Source organism: Anabrus simplex, chromosome 4 (genome assembly GCF_040414725.1).
Source record: "Anabrus simplex isolate iqAnaSimp1 chromosome 4, ASM4041472v1, whole genome shotgun sequence".
In the NCBI taxonomy this organism is placed as follows: domain Eukaryota; kingdom Metazoa; phylum Arthropoda; class Insecta; order Orthoptera; family Tettigoniidae; genus Anabrus; species Anabrus simplex.
Window position 1 is genome coordinate 169,059,590 of NC_090268.1, and position 21,720 is coordinate 169,081,309.

Genomic DNA, 21,720 nt, shown 5'->3' on the forward strand with positions numbered 1-21,720 from the left:
TGCCAGACTGACGTTTGCGCGCCTGCAACCAGGTGAATCATACCTTAGTGTCCAAACCAAACCAAACCCCATGGCACTACAGCCGTTGAAGGGCCTTGACCTACGAACCGACCGCTGCTCAGCCCGAAGGCCTGCAGATTACGAGGTGTCGTGTGGTCGGCACGACGAATGCTCTCGGCCGTTATTCTTGGCTTTCTAGACCGGGGCCGCTATCTCACCGTCAGCTAGCTCCTCAATTTTAATCACGTAGGCTGAGTGCACCTCGAACCAGCCCTCAGGTCCAGGTAAAAATCCCTGTCCTGGCCGGCAATCGAACCCGGAGCCTCCGAGTAAGAGGCAGGCACGCTACCCCTACACCACGGGGTCGGCTGAGTGTCCATGACCTTGGAAAAAATATACCTCTGCCACCCTTCCTCAAGCACATGCAAAGTGCCCACTACTTGCTGTGGCATTATACAAATCGGTAATTCGAGACGAACATTTTGTGGGTATTTCCGCTTACTGTGAATGGGGATCCAAGGCATGCGTCTCCCGAATGCAGAGCATGGCTCCATAACCGTAGGGCGTTAATGCGCACGGCTCCTCTTCGTATTGCCAACCAGGGGTTAAGAAAAAACTTTCTAGCCTTCTGAACAAGAATACTTTAAGTGTGGTACAGTAGATGTGCATTACTGTATTCTCTGTTTTCGCTATGTTGTCATTTATGGTTATTACGTATTTTGACGAGTCACGTTTACTGCACTGAGCTACTTGTTGTAAATATACTGTGACAATAAACTACTATTCCACTCTATTTTTGGTACTAGCATGAGCCTTAATATCAATTGTGATACAGTAGTACCGTAGTAAGTTATATAACAGTGATGATAAAATAAGCTATCACAAATATTGTAAATTGTACGTCAAACTGATATTAATTGTGCAACATTTCTTTCCTTCCGTCTATTTTTATTTATTTCTTTCTTAATCCGTTTACCACCGGCCGAGTTGGCCGTGCAGTTAGGGGCACACAGCTGTGAAGGTGCATCAGGGAGATAGTGGGTTCGAACCCCACTGTCGGCATCCCTGAAAATGGTTTTCCGTGGTTTCCTATTTCCACACCAGGCAAATGCTGGAACTGTACCTTAATTAAGGCCACGGCCGCTTCCCTCCCACTCCTAGCACTTTCCTATCCCGCCGTCGCCATAAGACCTATCTGTGTCGGTGTGGCTTAAAGCCAATTTCTTCTTCCTCTTCTTCTTTCCTGACCGTATATACACGCATAAAACGGGCACTCCCAAGTTCACTCAGGGTCGGATCGTGGTGGCGGTGGTGATTGTTGTTTAAAGAGGAAGTACAACTAGGCAACAATCCTCTATTTTTTATAACACTAATCAAAGAGAAAAATGGAACGAATCCGACACTTCGAAAATGAAGGTATCGGCCAAAGAAATAGAAGGGCCACGAAGGGCGTGAAAATGAAAGACTCCCTAGGCATCGAGTGCTCTAATACCATCGGGGCCGGAAAAGAACACGATTTGATCAACGAAGGTCAGGCAGGATGGATGAAAGCGAGGAGCCTGGCACAAGTAAGTGGAAGCCAGGCCGGGACTCAGCTAAGGGTCGCGTGGTCGGCAACCCATCCTCCCAATTTTAGAGTCCCTAGTGCCCCATTTAGTCTCCTCTTACGACAGGCAGGAAATACCGTGGGTGTTGTTCTACCGCCCCCACCCACAGGGGATGAAAGTGATGAGCCTTGCAGAAATAAGTGGAAGTAATGCCAGGACTCAGCTAAAGGACCCGTGGTTGACAATCCACGCTCCCAAGTCAAGAGCCCCTCGGGCCACTTTTAGCCGCCTCTTACGATAAGCACGGGATACCATGGGTGTTATTCTACCGTCCCCACCCACAGGAGGTGCTGAGGTGGGAAGCGAACCTCCCTCTATTCAGTTTACCTACTGAGACTGAGTGGACCCGGTTCCAGTCCTTGTACCACTTTTCAAATTTCGTGGCTGAGCCGGGAATCGAACCCGGGTCTGTGGGGGTGGCAGCTAATCACTCTAACCACTACGCCACAGAGGTGGACAATTGTTTAAATAACAATCAATATCTGAAAATGAGGTTTCTTTGTTATTTCTTCTCCATATTTATATTAAAATTAGACTAACAGGATGCAGACAATGATTTTACAAATGAACAGAAGTTGCTTCGGCTATCCCCTTGACACATTACGTTAACCCGACCCCTTCCTTTATGCCGGGTGGAAGCATGACGGAGCTGCTTCAAAGATGGCAGGTCATCTGCCAGTCTATGTCGGTGGCCGATGTCTATGTTGGTCTATGTCGTAATGGTTGTTGACTACGGATATTCACGAAATTATTGCTGCAAAACAATATAGTGTACACTAATATTCGCTCAGAATTAAGATTTTCTACGTCGACCTTTCAACAACTGCAGATAAGTAATAACATCATTGGAAGATGCAGAGTGGGTCTCGGCCCACAAATGACCGCGGCTGATCCGTTGTCCGCGCCTCTGCACTCCCACTGGCCAACCGAGCAGAGGATTGGTGGTCACGACACTATCGTGGCTCTACGCCCCTGTATTCGAGAGACGGAAAGGGGCTGGTCCCCACCGTCGATTCTTCTGCGAAAGGTTTTTTGTGGCTTTCCATTCGCCTACCTTAAGGCGAATGCCAGGACAGTTTCTAGAATAGGCCAGGGACGCCAACCCTCTCACTTTCTCCGCACATCTTCTTCACCGATACAAATCTCCCTGGCCTGTGAGACGGCGTCACCGTCTAGGAGGCCCGCCTTCCCCTTCCGGGAAGTAATGAAAACATTTAGTAGTAGTAGTAACCAACCAATTCTCACATCTTCTTCACCAGCATCTCCTAACACTTAATATCAAGTAACAGTAGAAATGCCTTCGCTTCTCCACAAGAAATAAATCCATCCCCCTTACTGAACCACAAGAAATCGAGTCGCGGCGCACCGCAATTAATCTGAATATATGCTGCATTCATTTCCTTTCCAAATTCTAATCAAGTGTGTAATAGCACCACACACTCGTGAATGTCTATACCGCGATTACCGGTGGTGAGGAGCTCAGTTGTACTTAACTGCAGCAACATTGGGCGTGGTCGGCATCTGGATGAGAAAACACCCAAGTCCCATCACTTACCGCTGGCTCAAATATATAATATTCTTTAAATACAAGTCAGCCACGTCATAATCGTTGCAGTCCACGGAATCGCCGATGATAAATACATTCAATAATTACAAATTATTACATCAATAATACAGTACACTGAAGAAAATGGAAATTGCAACACCCAGAAGGAGTGGTGCTACATTGCTGCAGTTGAACGTGCAGGACGAGTGTTCGGTTGTGATTCGATTATTACACTTTCAGGTCCCTCCGACCGCAAGTTTGGACAACAATCTATACAGGATGTGCCCACCACGAGCTGCAATACATTGATGAATTCGTCGAGGCATGGAGTCATTAAGGCCCTGGATCGCTTCCTGAGGAATTGTAGCCCATGCTTGCTGCACTGCACGGGTCAGTTGTTCCAGAGTTGTGGGTGGCTGAGGACGGTTGGCCAGTTGTCGACCCATCATGCCCAACACATGCTCAATAGGACTGAGGTCCGGGGATCTGGCGGGCCATTCTAAGGTTGTGATGTCGTGGAGAGCTTCTCTGGAGATGCGTGCAGTGTGAACCCGGGCACTGTCCTGCTGAAACATCCCATTAGCAATGTTCGCCATCATAGGGACAACCACTGGATTGAGTACCCTATCAACGTACTGTCGAGCAATCATAGTGCCCTCAACAAGCACTAATTGTGATTTCACATTAAAGCCAATAGCTCCCCAGACCATAATGTTTGGTGTTGGCCCTGTGTGCCTCTCGACAATAAGATCTGGGCGGCCCCTCTCCCCGGTACGTCAGCGCACACGATTCCGGCGATCACTGCGGGCAAGACAGAAGCGCGATTCATCACTAAAGACGACCCTATGTCATTCGTCGACCCACGTCGATCTTTCTCGACACCAGACCAGCCTTACACGTCGCTGTTGTGGGGTCAATGGAACACCTTCTGCAGGGACACGGGCTCGTAAGCCAGCTGCCCGCAGGCGATTACCAACTGTATGTTGTGTAACGTAGGGTGCCACAGCTGAACTCGAATTTGCGCTGCTGTTGCATGGGGTTCCATTCGGGCCATCCGAATTATGCGGCGATCCTCTCTCACAGTTGTCCGCCGCTCTGGGCCTGTGCCAGGTATACGAGTATGGGTACCTTCATTTGACCACTGCTGCCATACACGTTGTACCGTGGATGCCCTCTCAAACGGCGACAGTTGTTGATAGCGTGCTCTTCTCTGTCGTCGAGGCATGTTTGACGGGGAACATTTCACTGCACAGACTGCGAGTAAACTACGCTATACCAGAGTTGATTCCTCCGCGCCTAATCAAGTGGTGTGACCTGTAGCAACAATCCAATGGGCATGAAACTTTGATCGTTTACATATCTACATGGCATCGTTCTATATCATGAAAATCAACACAAACGACCAATGCCTTCATCGTGTTGCAATTTCCATTTTCTTAAGTGTAATAACTATTCCGCAGTTTTAACAAGCAAACCAAACCTATCTATTCTGTCCTTACAGACTCTATTCTACATTTCTACACCAAAATTAAATCTTTTTCTGTCTTCTTTCTGTGTTACTATATTAGAAATCTACTCTCACTATCTAATCACTTTCAAACCTTTTACAAGACTGACAGAGGAGAGCGTTAGTGCACTTGTGTCATGGGTTCCGGCGCCCAACCCCCTTCGGAGAAAGGGGGAGCCAATGTCGCCACGGTAGTAGTGCCCACTTGGGGGTAGTTCTTGCAATCGCTGGGCGAGGAACCATGTTCAACTACGTTACCCACGTGTTATGTTTTTGTGTAGACCTGAAGTGAAAGGGACATTAGAATATTATTAACCAAAATGCAGCAAAATGCGAAAGAACACGTCTCCTGGGATGGCGTAGATAGCCCAAAGGAAATAACTCAGTCTTTGGCCCGTTATTTGGCGATGTTGTTGAAAGGAAATTTCAATTTTTTAAAATAGGAAGAACGTATTTTCTTCGTGACTCTTGATACTTTGATCACTGCCATGGTGTCTCTAGTTTTTCGTGAAATCCTAAACACAAGTTCTCAAGTAAGGTGGCCAAATGAATAGGACAACCACATTTCTTACTTACAATTAAAGAACGAGTGCTTAACACTTCGTATCAGTTGTATGGGTATTACGAGTTGTAGGCTTTTCTAAAATGTTTTCATGTTTGTAGTAATTTTTAGATGTATTCAGTTTTATAGATTCTTCTTTTTTAACGTAGAAATATTCCACAATTTTCTTGGCCAGCGTACTTCGGATTCAAACATTTATTGGTGATGATTTCTTAAAGGGGACTAACTGCTAGGTTATCGGCCCATTACGTTTATTCCTCTCATAACCTTAGGGGCCATGGTTGGCTTCATTAGTTTATGGCCTTGTTTTTATTGATTTATTAAAATTCTTCATGTACCGTATATCGCATAAAATAATAATAATAATAATAATAATAATAATAATAATAATAATAATAATAATAATATTAATAATAGTAATAATAATAACCAGGGATGCCCACATATAGTCTATCTTTGAAAATATTCCTTCGAAATTGTTTGTTACTTCTATAAGTAATAAATCAAGATAAAAATATGCATAAAATAAGAATAACAATATTTACTTTCAACAACATGGCGACAAATTTAGAATAGGGATATATTAGTAAGTGTTCAGAAGAACTTAATAACGATCTAAGTCCAGCAACATGGCCGCTGACATAGGTCGAGCAGTTATTTGAGGAATACCACACCGGTATGACCAACGAACTCTAAAGAAGGCCATAGAGTGGTTAGCATGTCTGCTACAGCGCCCTGGGTGGTGCAAAGAATAAGTAGTGACGCCATCTATATATATATATATATATATATATATATATATGAGTTTTGTCTGTACATTCGACAATTAACTACGTTAGAGGGCACACCGTGTCCTCTCCGCAGTTCTCAGGAATCTTGTAAGCAATTGACGGCGATATTTGCACCCTCTCCCGGTCTCAGCTTGCTGCCTCCATCGGACAGACTTTCCAGCGTTCTGATTGGTTGACTGGCTTGCTGGTCGGCCAATAGCCTTTTGTACCTCGTGTGTGACTTATTCGGGCCTGAATTATGTATCTCGTCGTGGAGACAACACCACTTTAAAAACTGAACTTGATACACATTTAGGCCAAGCAAGTCAAACGTTAAATAAAAAGGTCCACCTTCGGGTGTGTGACCACCCCTCCCCCGCCTGCAAGATCGGCCATTGGCCCTTGGTCTACCACGCAGGGACTTAGAGCTTGCGGTAGGTAGGATCGCACACACTAATAAATCTGGTACACCACTCCCTAACTCTGCTAATATGTCAATTCCTCTTGGCATTAGCACTCACTCACCTACCTCTGGTGGGGCATGTGATGGCCTTTCATCTGTCGAGGGCGCCTCACATGCTCTGCACCACACACCACCAGATTTTCCCACCACCTCCCATACCATATCCTCTCCTCATCCCCCTATTAACACGGAGCTCACAATGAGTCAACGCAAAAAGCTAATCCAACAGCAATACCTTGAATCTCAAAATGACAATCCCAAAGCTAGAAAATCAGTTGCAAAATCCGCTGCACTTAGGACATGCTCCAAAACAAAGTCCATTAACCTTAATAAATCTCTAGCCACTAAGACTAAGAACAAATTGCCCCCTGTTGAAAATAGTATGACTGACGTAAATCAATCCCCATCCTCGCCTAGTCCCCCCTTATCTCCCAGAATGAGCCGAAGACATGCAACTATTGATCAAGATGGGTTCATACATCCACCACTCTGTAAAACGGCTAAGCTGAATGATCAACCAGTTATTATACCCACCGAAACTATCAATAATTATGACTCACTCCAGGAGGAAATGGAAGCCACACCATCTGAACCAAATCCTACGACCACTCAACCTATCACTAATAAGAGACCCCCCCCCCCCACCATCACCATTAAAGATGACCCCCTTTCCTACTCACTTAGAAGGACCTTTTTGAAATCTAATATTCACGGTACTTTCACGGCCAGAATAATAAAAAGAGGTCTTACCAGATATTATATTGACGACAAAACTGATTATTTCAATGTCATTAAAGCCTTAAAGCAAGAACAGGTTAACTTCTTTACTCAGTCCGCTGAACCTGCTAGTACTTTTACTGTAATAGTCAGACACTTACCTCTAGATACTGAACCAGAAGAAATTACTACAGCTCGTACAGAAAGGGGATACCCCGTTTATCAAACTGTACAGCTATATAAAACATATGTAAGCAAAAATCCTCAAGACCCCAATAATGACATAAAAGAGAGGAAAAAGATACCTTTTTTCTCCATTACCATCAAGGCCACTGTCAACGCTAAAAAGATCTTCGATGAAACAACTCTCTTGGACCTTCGAGTTGCTTTTGAGAAGCCGCAGACCTCAGTTGGCCCTCCTATTTGTAAGAGGTGTCAAAGGACAGGACACACCCAAAAGAACTGCTAAATGACGCCACGTTGCGTCAAATGCCCAGGCCCTCATAGTACATCTGAATGTATAATTAATACCCCTAGTGAATTTAAGTGCGTAAACTGCCAGGGAAATCACACAGCAAATTACAAGGGCTGCCCTGCCATATTAAGAGCCATTGAGAACAGGAAGAATGCTATGAAGAAGCCAACAACAACTTTTTCTATTCAGCAGGAGGATTTCCCTCCCCTACCTATACCTCAAACACTTCAGAAAATTTCATCAATCCCAGTAGAAACTCCAAAATTAATTGAAAAAACTAATACAGCCTCAAATGTGACGTCAAAGGCGAGCAGCCAATCACAGGTAACCTCCACGAACGTCAGCCAATCAAGGGCCACTCATATTACTGCGGGTGCTAAACCTACTTTTAATCAAATAGTACAGAACCCACAACAATCTAACGTCAGGAATATTACTCCTAGACCACGTTCTATCCCATCTTCGCACAATATGCAATCCAATAATTCAGCAAATGCAATATATCCCTCTATGCCAGCAACCCGACAAGAAGCCTTACAGTTGCTATCAACCATTCCACCAGACCAACATTATCGCATATTAATGAACCATATCTGCACCACTGGAATTGCCCAAAGGATAAATAATGTTCTATTAGACCTAATTTCCCCCCCCCCCCAGGTACAACCCTTGAGCATGTGATTTATACGCATCTATTTACTTATCAGCATGGATATTAATCCAACGACAGTCTCTAACCAATCAGGAATATCCATAAACCGTCACAGCCAATCACAGCTCCCCAGGATATTATACTGGAATTCTAATGGTATCAGAAACAAAAAAGAAGAATTTCGGGTAATACTTCGCTCCTACCAAATTGATGTGGCATTAATAAGTGAGACACTACTTAAACCTCCTGTCAAATTCACTATACCTGGCTATAAAATAATAAGACAGGATAGAATCGGCGATGGTGGGGGGCTAGCCATCGCGCTAAAATCAAAGTTCAAGTATAGTGACTTCCTCCTCCCAACTCTGCAGGGTTTTGAGGCACTGGCTGTTAAAATCTACACCAAACAAGGTCCTTTAATTCTCACGTCAATCTATAGGAAGTCAAGACACAGAGTTAACATTTCTGATTTTGATAACATCTTAAATAATGGCTATCCTACAGTAGTGGCTGGGGACTTCAATGCAAAAAACACCTATTGAAATTCTACACTGACCAATTCAGCAGGAAGGGAAATCATGGATTTTTGCTCCCAAAATAATATATTGCCAATAGGACCTACTGAGCCAACGCACATACCCTTTCAATCTGACCATACTCCTGATGACCTGGATATTGCGCTCGTACAAGACTTCCCTCACCAAATTGACTTGCAATCACTCTGGCTTACCGACTCCGACCATAATCCTGTGTTAATGACTATAGATCACGATCTTCAACTACAAAATAAAAATCATTCAAATGTTATCAACACTAAACATATCATTTGGGTGAACTTTAATAAGCATATGAACGACTATACTGATAATCTCACCCTCAATCTTGACTCAGCTGAGGAAATAGATAACGCTGTAACTACCATCACGCAGATGATAAGGAGTGCCGCTATAGCTGCCAAAACACCACAATCCCAAAGAAAAATATCTACATTACCAGATAGAATCCTCCAACTTATTAAACTCAAACACATCGCTAGAAAACGTTGGCATACAACAAGGTTACTCCAGCACAAAAGGACATATAATTTCTTAAGAAGAAGATGTACAGCAGAGATATTAGAGCACAGGAATAATGATTGGAATAATACAATATCTAAACTCAGTGTCAAAGATAATAGTATATGAAGGATGGCGAAAGCACTCCGTAAGACTCCTACCACCATACCTACGTTCGTTGAAGGTACAATTACGGCCTCTACCAATGAGAAAAAGACTGATCTAATAGCCGACACCCTACAAAGACAGTTCAGCCCTAACGAGGAGCCGCAATATCCAGGATTCACTTCTGCGATAGTGGAGGAAGTCACAAAGCTCCGGGAAAAATTTTCAACCCACAGTACCCTTGAAAGCCATAATCCGATCACCTTTCAAGAGCTACGTAAAATTATTAAGAAACTGCCTAATAACAAAGCTCCTGGCCCTGATGGGATTGGCAATCTAATAATCAAAAAATTACCATTAAATACCCTAAAATTACTCCTAAATATATATAATGCTGCACTTTCCACAGGACATTTTCCTACTCCGTGGAAAGTTGCAAAAATTATAAATATCCATAAAACTGGGAAACCCAACAATAAACCTACGTCCTACAGACCAATCAGTCTGTTGGATAATCTTGGCAAAATCCTCGAACGTCTCATCTATAAGAGGTTACTTTCAAATACTGAATTCCACAATAGAATACCTCCGCAGCAATTTGGATTTCGTAGAGGTCACTCTACTATACACCAACTCATCCGCATAGTGAATGCCATAACAAAAACCCTCAACACCAAAAGAGGTAGGGGTATAATATACCTCGACGTCTCACAGGCCTTCGATAGGGTATGGCATGCTGGCCTGCTCTATAAACTTCATTCTCATGGCCTACAATCTCATCTATGGAGAATTATAGACAACTATCTCACAAGCAGACACTTTTATACTGAAATTGAGGGCGAAAAATCTACGCTTCGTCCCATCACTGCTGGTGTTCCTCAAGGTAGCATTATCGGCCCCTACCTCTATCTCCACTTCACTGCAGACACACCCACTACCAGTAAAACTGACTTGGCGTTATATGCAGCCGACACTGCAATAATGGCTGAATCATTCATGGTCAATATAGTTACCCGTGATCTGCAGGAAGCGCTTGATCATCTACAGTTATGGTGCACTATGTAGAGGGTTAAGATTAACATCTCCAAGTCCACGACTGTGTACTACACACTACGTTACGTGAGAAAGCCAACTACGCCCCTCAAACTTAACAATAAGCCAATCCCATGGAGCAACGAGGCCAAATACCTTGGCGTGACACTGGATCGTACTTTAACATTTAGATCCCATTTTCAAGGTAGGGTAATGGCACTAAATATCGAACACCCTTTAAATATCGAACAGTTCGCACATCCCGTTTCAAAATAAGGATATAGAAAAGTTTACATAACATGTGAGATTTCTAAATTCACCCTTCCAAACTTAGCTTTATATCAATCGATAGGTCGAAGTCGTTACCGTGTTGGCGATCGCGGGAAAGTCTTAGAACTTTGGACTTGGCGGGATTTCGATGAGATTGTTGTATTGTTACTAAGGTGCAGTGTCCCTGTGATTATCTGCTTTTGTCGGTAAAATATTGTCTTCAGAAGGTATCCTTTAAATAATAGGTTGTGTTAACATACATACATGTTAATTATTTTCTTGTATTGTGATTTTTCACCTATTTTCATATTTATTTCTAAAATAAAATACTGTTCGATATTTGACTCCCATTTTCTAATATCGAAAGGACGTTCGATAAATGAGGTTCATTTAATATAAAAACACTTAATATCGAACACCACTGAAAATGAATGGGCTGTTTATGATTTTAATTTGTAGTACTGTTTAATTTGGCGCCGAAGTCCGTATATCTGTGGTCGTGACTGCTGAGGCGTCTATCTGTAATTTGAGGGGACCTGAATTTTGAACTTCATCGGGTATAGTTAGATTTCCTTTACGAAGTCTTGTGTCTGTCTGATACCGTACGTTGTTCTACACTTTATTTAACAATCCTGTCACTATCCAAGGTTTCTCGTCGTCGTCGGCAAATAAAGTGGCGTCGACAAGAGGGGGCGTGTGGGGGCAGTTACCCCGCACTCTTTGAAAAAAAAACATTTTTATTACACTTTAGTTATTTAAAACTAGAAAGCAGAAAATAATTATTTATTTCCTTAACTACTGCTCAGAGCTTGACTATGGTCAAAATTAAGACGCCCAATGGGGGAACTGTCCCAAAAGCCAAAGTTAAACATGTTGAAAAAATGAAAAGGTGTCAGTATTCATTATCTGCCTTGACTGAAGCTGTTCAACAGGTTAAGTCCGGTATGATGCCGCAAAAGCAGACATCTAAAACATACCAGGTCCCTTTAACAACGTTAAACGACAAACTTTCTGGACGTCAGAAGATTCAGACTGCCCTTGGGCAGAAGCCGTTCTTGAGTCCACGAGAAGAAGAGGGCATTAGTGAATGGGTAATCAACGTGGCTAAGAGAGGATTTCCGTTGAAGAAAAAGAATTTACATGACACTGTTCAGCAAATTGTGCAGTCATCAGGAAGGAGCACACCGTTTAAGTATGGAAGACCTGGTAAAACCTGGTTCAAATGTTTTATGGGACGGCATCCTTTCCTGTCTCAGAAGAAGGCTGAAACCATTAGCAAGGGCAGGGCTGCTGTCTCTGAAGAGAGAATACGTGGTTGGTTTACTGGACTGTCGTGCTACCTGGAATCTGAGGATGTAAGTTCAATTATGGAAGACCCAAGCAGGATCTTCAATGCAGACGAGACAAATTTTCTGTTCCATAAGGTTTCAGGAAAGTACCTTGGAGTCAGAGGGGAACAGCTTCAAATTACGGCAAGCTCTAAAGAGAAAGAAGGCATAGCAGTGCTCGGAAATTTCTGTGCCGACGGGCGTTGTGCCCCAACAATGATCGTCTACAGCAACATACGACTTCAGCAACTTATCAAAGATAGTGTACCTGAGCCTTGGATGTACGAGAAGACTGAAAGTGGCTGGATGAAGGCCCCAACGTTTCTGAACTACCTTCAACACTTTAGGTCATGGCTAGAGGTAGAGAAAATTACACTTCCTGTTATTTTATTTCTTGATGGACACAGGAGTCATTTATCCCTTCAAGTCAGTGAATATTGTCATGACAATGGAATAATATTGTACTGCCTTTTCCCTAACGCCACCCATCTTCTGCAACCAGCAGATGTGGGGGTATTTGCACTTCTAAAGAGAGCATGTGAAAATGCTCTTCAAGACGAGAAAATACGAACTCTCGGTGCATCAGTAACCAAGGTAAATTTTGCACCCATGTTAAAGAAATTTTGGGATGATGCTGTTAGGCCAGATATTGTGAAAAGCGCCTTTCGTAAGTGTGGTCTCTATCCACTAGATCCCAACGCTGTGGACTACACAAAATGTGTTGCAGATATTTTGAAATCCCCAGTGGGAAGGCAACAGCAAGAGAGTGACGAAGGCAGCCCATCATCCCTTTCCACTTCCAATCAGAAGTTAAAGTTTGTGCTTGATGACCTGGAGGAATTCATGCCTTCTCGCATTCTCGATAACTTCAAAGACAAACTAAGACGTGATGGAGAAAAACAGAATGATGGTGAACCAGATTTGTATGCTTATTGGAAAAGTGTTACAACTCAGTACAATGCAACATGTGAAACAATATCTACTAATCAGAATGAAACGATGACAGACAGTTCATCAGAAGATGATGGTGATCAGGGAAGAGATGATTTCACGTGGAATGATGAACGTTTAGAGGTGTATGTACCTTCTCCCAAGAAAGATCTTCCTGGTGCCGTCATTTTGAAGAGTGGAGTAAAAGTTCACAAACCGAAAATATTGAATGAGCATGAAATTGCTTCGGAACTCGCTTGCTCACCCACCTCAAGTAGTAGCGAAGATTCCTTCAGAGATTTTCTCAAAGTTCCTCAAGTACCAGAAAAACCTCATCAGTTTAGATTAAAGAAAACATACGCGATATCTTCAAAGGAGTACCGGCAAGAATTGAGGAGAAAGAAAAGAAACAAGGAAGTCTAATGTTCTGTTCTCTGTGGAAGGGTAGAGATAAGAAACTGTTTTTTTTGTGTTTCTCGAGATATTTTAATGTGTATTAATATTGCTTCCTCTACTTTTGTGATTTATATTTAAGAATCATTCTATTTTGCTCATGTTATTACAATCATATAATGTCTAAAATAAAGTGATTTAAAATAAATATTTCTGTTCGGTATTTAAAACCTTACCGTTCGATATATAAAAATCGTGTTCGATAAATAAGACCTCACTGATCGATATATAACGCAGACCGTTCGATATATGAAGGAATACAACTGTTGCATTTATAGGCGCCTGGAGCCCACAAATTGTACATTTTAAAAGTCTGAACAAGCCAGTTGCAACCAGGGGATGTTCCGTTAAGGTTTTATAACTATTTCAGAGGTCCTTTCTTCACTGGAAAAAAATACTGATCAATAATTCGTAGAGATAACCTTAAGTGTTCGATATATAGTGCCGCAACCCTATTCTAGTTAAATCCAAGAAAGCCTTTGCATCCTTACTCTGTCTATTAGCCAGAAATTCAAAATTAAATATTAGAAATAAACTACTGATCTACAAAACACTCATTTCTACTGTAACCCTATATGCATCCACGGTATGTTACATTCGTCGTCTCCAAACTTTTCAAAACAAAATACTTCGTATGATCGCCAATGTTCCATATTACATTTCCAATAAAATCATACACAATAAACTACATATGCTCACTATTAAGCAACAAATAACCCGCACAGCTAAGAAATTCTATCATCCCTCCCAACAATACCCCAGTAATATTATCAAGCAAATTCATTACATAGATAGTACAGTCTATTATAAGAAACTGCACCCAAAAACTTTAATAAACTAAGACATACATCTTCCAAGAAACTCAACCTTATTCCCTTACATTCCACTTTCCATCACTAATACTCACACCAATATCACTACCATGTATCCAACTTTCACTAATTACACCACCTGAAAAGACCGAATTTTAAATACTGCATGTCCTCAATTACAATTCATTTATATTAAATACCTTACATATTTACACATATATCAAAATACTACCAACATCGCAAGCTACAAGTGCCCAATAAAAAAGGAATTAAAGACCTTATAGGTCGATGTTTCTTATCAATACCACTTACTTTCCCCTAAATCGAACTCAGGACTGCGACTGTCTGTACATTGCTCAGAATTTTAAAAGAATGGTATTTATGTATTGGCCATGTCCACAGTAATAAGGAAATACACTTTTTTCTTTTCCGTAATTTCTGTCTGTCTGCATGTACACGCATCATGAGAAAACGACTAAAGATAATTTAATGAAAATCGGTATGTGAAGTCGGGGATTGGGCCGCTACAATCTAGGCTATAAGTAATTTTTTCCACGCTGAGTGAAATGGTAGTTTAGGGTAAGGCATAAAATTTAACTTTCAAATATTTACATTGTTACTGGTCTTAGCGATAAATACTACATAACTAATATATCATTAAATTTCCGATCATTTATATCTTATACATTTTTACCTTACCGGCTATAATATGATAGATATTCATGAATTTGTATTTTTGTTGCTAAGTCCATATCAACGCCGAGCCACGAGAAAATGGGTTAACATAATTGAATTTCAGTTTTAAATACCATGTTATTGGTCCTATCGAAAAGTACTACATCACAATAGTTATAGAGAATACAATTTCCGATCATTTATGTTTTATTCAGTTTTACCGTACTGACTATGATAAGAGTGGTATTTCAGAGTCGAAAAAACTAGAATATAGGAAGCTTATAACATTGATCAACAATAATATTACATTGATCATTGTTTGTTGTGATGTTCTTTGTCTCTTATGCTGCCGCTCAACTCCGATACATCGGATTACTGCTGCGTCTCAAGTATAACAGCCTGACTGAATATTGGCGGGAAATAGCTAGGGAATTAGAAAACTTTCTTCTTTTAAAATGCCATTCCTCTTGTCCATACATTTTCTGATAGCTGGTACGTAACACACTTGTTCATCATGGTATTCCAGCTATTCGATCCCTACGCGGACGCGCTGTTTTGAATGAGCCGTGTGTACATTTAGGCACAGGCTCACTTAGTAGTAGTAGTAGTAGTAGTAGTAGTAGTATTCTAAATTTTAGCACCACAGTTCACTAAATAACTCAAAATTCAACCCTGAAAAGAGCCGTTTCTTAAGAGAAGCTTCTTCCTCTTCACTTTTATTTAATTTTTCATTAATTTTACTCCAAATTAGCAGTGAAAAGGGTGTTTCTCCTCTGACTTGGAGGAAATATTTGCCGACTCATCGGGTATACTCCTATTAAACAGACGAGTAAGATTGGTGGTGGTGGTGATTATTGTTTTAAGAGGAAGTACAACTAGGCAATCATCCTCTATATAACACTAATCAGAGAGAAAAATGGAAGGGGTCCGACACTTCGAAAAATGAAGGTATCGGCCAAAGGAAGACAAGGGCCACGAAGGGCGTGAAAATGAAAGACTCCCTAGCCCTCGCAAACCTAATAGCGTCGGGGTCGGAAAGGAACAAGAGTTGACCAAGGGAGGTCAGATAGGATAGATGAAAGTGAGGAGCCTGGCACAAGTAAGTGGAAGAAATGCCAGGACTCAGCTGAGGGCCCCGTGGTCGCCAATCCACGCTCCAAAGTTCAGAGCCCCAGGGGCCCCTTTTAGTCGCCTCTTACGACAGGCAGGGGATACCGTGGGTGTTATTCTACCGCCCCCACCCACAGGGGGAAGACGAGTAAGAGGGCATAGTTTTTGCCCTGGGGCTCTGCACTATTCGCCCCCCCCCTCGTCTTCACCCCCCCCCCCCAAGTCCGTCAAATTAAATAGTGTTCACGGTTCATGGCTGTCTGCGACCTGGTCATTCCAGCTTTGGAACTTTGGACTGTTAGATCGGCAGCGTAGTACTGTTCTTTAAAAGTGAGAAAAGTGGTTTTTAATTTGATCGAGTATTTCATATTATAAGATAGCACTGCTTTTAATCGCGACATTCCTACTGGCATCATTGTACTGATCTATTTTTTTAGTTGGGAAACCACTAAGACAGCCTTTCTGAGAATGTAAAAAGGCAGGTGGACAGTGAGTGTGTGCCATTATAATAAAAACTCCCCAAATTCATTGTGACGGATGGTAGGCAAGAGGACCTACTATTACAATGAAAATTCCCTAACCCAGTCTTCACATAAGTAAAGACTTTGGTGACTTCCCCATCGCGTTTCTGGGGTAACGTTAAGAGCTATGCAATTTAATACAATCTTTCTCACAACGTGTACACTACCAAACCTAGAATTCTGTATATAATTTAGAATTCCGTAGCGACGTACGGGTACATAAGCTAGTCTCACTCTATAGTTTCGTACGCTTACAGGGTTCCCCGACGTTTGACATACTAGACCTTTGACATACCTCGAATATACATACTGTACTTCTCGTATATGTTAACCTTTTTCATAAATTACTATAGTACAGTAGTTTGGAATTGTTCATGTTACCTATATAACATAATATTTTGGTAATATTATACACTGTGTCTCTTACATTTTTAGTCATGGAAGGAGAAATAGTTCATACTACAAGGCGTGGTTCCCATCTAGCCTATAGCGTGATGGTGGCGTAATGGTGATTATTGTTTTAAGAAGTACCTACAACTTGGCAACCATCCTCTATATAACACTAATCAGAGAGAAAAAATGTAAGGGGTCCGACACTTCGAAAAGTGAAAGTATCAGACAAAGGAAGACAAGGGCCACGAAGGGCGTGAAAATGAAAGACTCCGTAGGCCTCGAGTGCTCGAATACCGCCGGGATCGAAAAGGAACAAGAGTTGACCAAGTGAGGTCGGATAGGATAAATGAAAGTGAGAAGCCTGGAACAAGTATGTGGAAGTAATGCCAGGACTCAGCTGTGGCCGCCAACCCACCCTCCCAAGTTAGGAGTCCGAGAGCCCCTTTTAGTCGTCCCTTACGACAGGCAGGGTATACCGTGGGAGTTATTCTACCACCCTCACCCACAGAGGGATAGCCTATAGAGGTTTCTTGCTTCACAAACAGCACACCAACGAAAATAATGGAAGATCTTTTTGGGAAAGGTGTAACAGCAGAACTGTACCCGAGAGTGATTCGCCAGTTATTGTTAAACGTACAGAACATAGTCAAACATCTGGCCAGAGAGTTGTCTTTTTAAGGAAGGTCGCTGTAGTGGTTCAGAGAAGGGCCATTGAGCACCCTGAAGTACCTCCTGCAAGAATTTTTGAAAGAAACCTTACCTCATTTGCTACAACAAGTCCTTCCACATATACCTGAGAGGAATACATTAGTGCTTTCAATGAATCGACACTGTCAGGCATATCTTCTGCCGAGTGATGATTATTGTTTTAAGAGGAAGCAACCATCCTCTATATAGCATTAATCAGAGAGAAAAAATTGAAGGGATCCGACACTTCGAAATATGAAGGTATCAGCCAAAGAAAGACAAGGGCCACGAACGGCGTGAAAATGAAAGTCTCCCTAGGCCTCAAGTGCTCTAATACCGTCTGGATCGGAAAAGAACATGAGTTGACCTAGAGACGTCGGATAGGATAGATGAAAGTGAGGAGCCTGGCACAAGTAAGTGGAAGCCATGTCAGGACTCACCTCAGAGGCCCCATGGTCACCAACCCACGCTCCCACGTTGAGAGCCCCTGAGGCCCCTTTTAGTCGCCTCTTACGACAGGCAGAGGTTACCTACAGGGCTATGTCAAATGTGGTATGTTAAATCGTAGGATGCGAAATCGTGGTATGTGAAATGTCCGGTAAGTGAAGTGCAGTGTGTGAATTGTCCTTGCACGTGCTTACAGTGCGTTACATTTAACAGATTAGACCGAATAAATTAACTGCCGTCTGTGTGTGTAGCATACAACTGCACACACACCGTAGGTGGTGATGGTGATTATTGTTTTAAGAGGAAGTACAACTAGGCAACCATCCTCTATATAACACTAATCAGAGAGAAAAATGAAAGAGGTCCGACACTTCGAAAAATGAAGGTATCGGCCAAAGGAAGACAAGGGCCACGAAGGGCGTGAAAATGAAAGACTCCCTAGGCCTCCATACGTAATACCGTCGGGGTCGGAAAAGAGCAAGAGTTGACCAAGAGAGGTCGGATAGCATAGATAAAAGTGAGGAGCCTGGCACAAGTAAGTGGAAGCAATGCCAGGGCTCAGCTAGGGGCCCCACGCTCCAAAGTTCAGAGGCCCTGGGGCCCCTTTTAGTCGCCTCTTACGACAGGCAGCGGATACCGTGGATGTTATTCTACCGCCCCACCCACAGGGGGTACACACACCGTAGAAAAACATGTGTCATATTTCAAATAGGATTTTGTTAGTGAAGTCCACAGTTTTTGGTGATTAGCAGAGTTATATTGCCGGTGTTCATAACAAAATCGTACGACCATGGCTACATTGTTACTGTGCTGGTCTTCGGCCACAGTGGTCCCGGGTTCGATTTCCGGCAGGGTCGCGAATTTTAACCATAATTGGTTAATTTCGCAGGCACGGGGGATGGGTATACGTGTCGTTTTCATCATCATTTCATCCTCATTACAATGCGCAGGTCACCTACGGGTGTCATATCAAAAGACCTGCACCAGGCGAGCCGAACTTGTCCTTGGACTCTCCTGGCACTAAAAGCCATACTCCATTTCCTTTCATTTCATAACAAAATCCAGCATGTTTACAGTAGGCTTACTTTCTTGTTATTTGAAAAATGAGGAACTGACGAAACAGTGAAACGTGAGAAAGTGTAACCTGACTCGCCGAGTTGTCAGACTGTAGAGCGCTGTCTTTCTCAGACCAAGTTAGCAGGTTCCAACCTGACTTATTCCAATGGTACTTAAAGGTGCCCAAATACGTCAGCCTTGAATCGATAGATTTACCAGCCCATAAAATAATTCCTGCGGCCAAAATTCCGGCACCTTAGACTCTCCGAAAACCGTAATAGTAGTTGGTAGGACGAAAAACCAGGAAGATTATTTACTATTTACCTACAGAGCACAATTTCGCGGGTTCACGGCATTTTGAAGATAAATATGTAGTGAACAACGATGATAGAGGACGCTTGTGTTCAGTATTATACCTACAATGTTCTGAATTTCCTAGTCAACTCATCACCTCTGCCAACGGTACGGAGTAATATGAGGACTTTCTGTCCTATACACTGATCTCTATTACATGGATCGCTGAAGGCAACTCTCCGCTGCAGGAGAAAGTACGCCAAGTTGAGCGCGCGGTCCGCCATGTTGGAGTACCCATTCAAGAGCTCTCTTTATGGGGAAGCAATGATAATATAGTCACTTTTAAATCACAGTTAATGGCGCATTGGAATTAATAAAAATATAGAGACATATTCACTCAAATCATAAGGACATTGGGATCACTGACACGTCATTCCGAGATCAATAAATCTCCGGGATAGCAATAAAAATTAGTGTATAATAACGGTCGAAAAATTTACTACTGCCTGAAAATGACCTGAAACGAGGGGTGTAACAATGAAAGGGTGGGAAAATGTGATCAAAATACCCTCGCCATTTGCAAGCCTATGACAATGAATAGAGTAAATTAAGGTTATCCTTTTATGACTTCCTTCCAGCTCATAAATGATGATGATGATGCTTGTTGTTTTAAGGGGCCTAACATCGAAGGTCATCGGCCCCTAATGGTACGAAATGAAAGAACAAAAATTTCAAAGGCATCCACTGACCAAAATAAAAATAAAATATGTCATGAAGAAGGAATGGATGGATGGACAGGAACCAAACAAAACACAAAACAAACACACAAACAAACAAACAAACAAACAAACAAACAAACAAACAAAAACCAGTGGATCAGACTCAAAACAGATCGAAAATAACATTATTACCGACCAAGGAACCACTTATAAAGCACAATGATGCTTGGTGTCTAAAGGGGGTGCAAAATCCACGTCTAAGGCCCCACAGAATGGTACGTGTCGCGAGTAAAATAGAACCATGGTATGTGTCATGTTGGGGTATTAATCAGAAGTAGCGCAGACTCACGGTGTTCCACAAAAGATGGCACTACTCACAAGTATTGCAATACGTACAAGTAACGCAGACCTATGGTGTGTCTCACACAATGGCGCAACTCATAGCCAACGCAAACCGAGAAGGTTCCCCACCTAGGTGTACTAAACACGGGCGCCGGTATTCGCGTGGTGTTCCTCACATAGTGGGTACTAATCACAGGCAACGCAGACCCACGGTGCTGCTCATATAGTGGTACAACTCACAGGCTACGCCCAGACCTGCGGTGTTGCTCACATGGGTACGACGCACGGGTACTGGAATCCACCAGGCCAGGCTTGTACTGCTACTAATCACAAACCTATTTCATACCAAATTTAGTGGTACTACTCGCAAGTACAGGCAACCTATGGTGTTCCCCGCGTGATGGTACGATTCAAAATTAGTTTCATGGTTCTAATTCAGTCAGCCCTTGGTCGCCCCTTTTAGTCGCCTCTTACGACAGGCAGGGGATACCGCGGGTGTATTCTACATGTGCGTCCCCCACCCGCAAGGGGTAGTGTGTTTGGTCCGCGAGAGGTATTTTATTTCCCTCAAGTCCGCCGGCAAGCCGGTTAGGACCCCCCTATCCGCCACCTGGGACGAGCCACGTGGGAGTTTCACCTCTCCCCCTGCTACGCCATCGTAGTAGGTTCGTGGAGCTCATAAATTGTTACCCTAAATGACTATTATAGACCTCTTTAATTAAATTCAGCTAGCAAAGCAATATTGATGGTCATCATCATAAAATATGTAACACCCCTTAAAAGAGTCCTAAATACCACAAGTACTATAATGAGATAGCCTAAAATACCCACCACACTTTCCCTTCTCCCACCACTCCAGTGTCTGAAACCCATAATTATTGCTGATGTAAATAAGGTCTAGAACTCCTCCAGACATCATTTTCTAAGATTGTTATAAGATCACGTCAATTATTTCATCAAAACCGTCAGCTTAATGATGACAAATAAATAAAAATATAAGTAAATCCTTACTTGCAGTAAATGTTCAGGAAAATAGTTGGCAGTGCATCACTTCTAAGGAGTACAGTTCGTCCAGTTCAATCAAAACAGTCTTCCTCAGAGTGATCCGACCAGAGAACAGGTGTTTTGGAAGGCTCCAGATCCTCCTGTCTGATACTCCTAATCCATGATCTTAGAATTTCGGGTCTCGAGA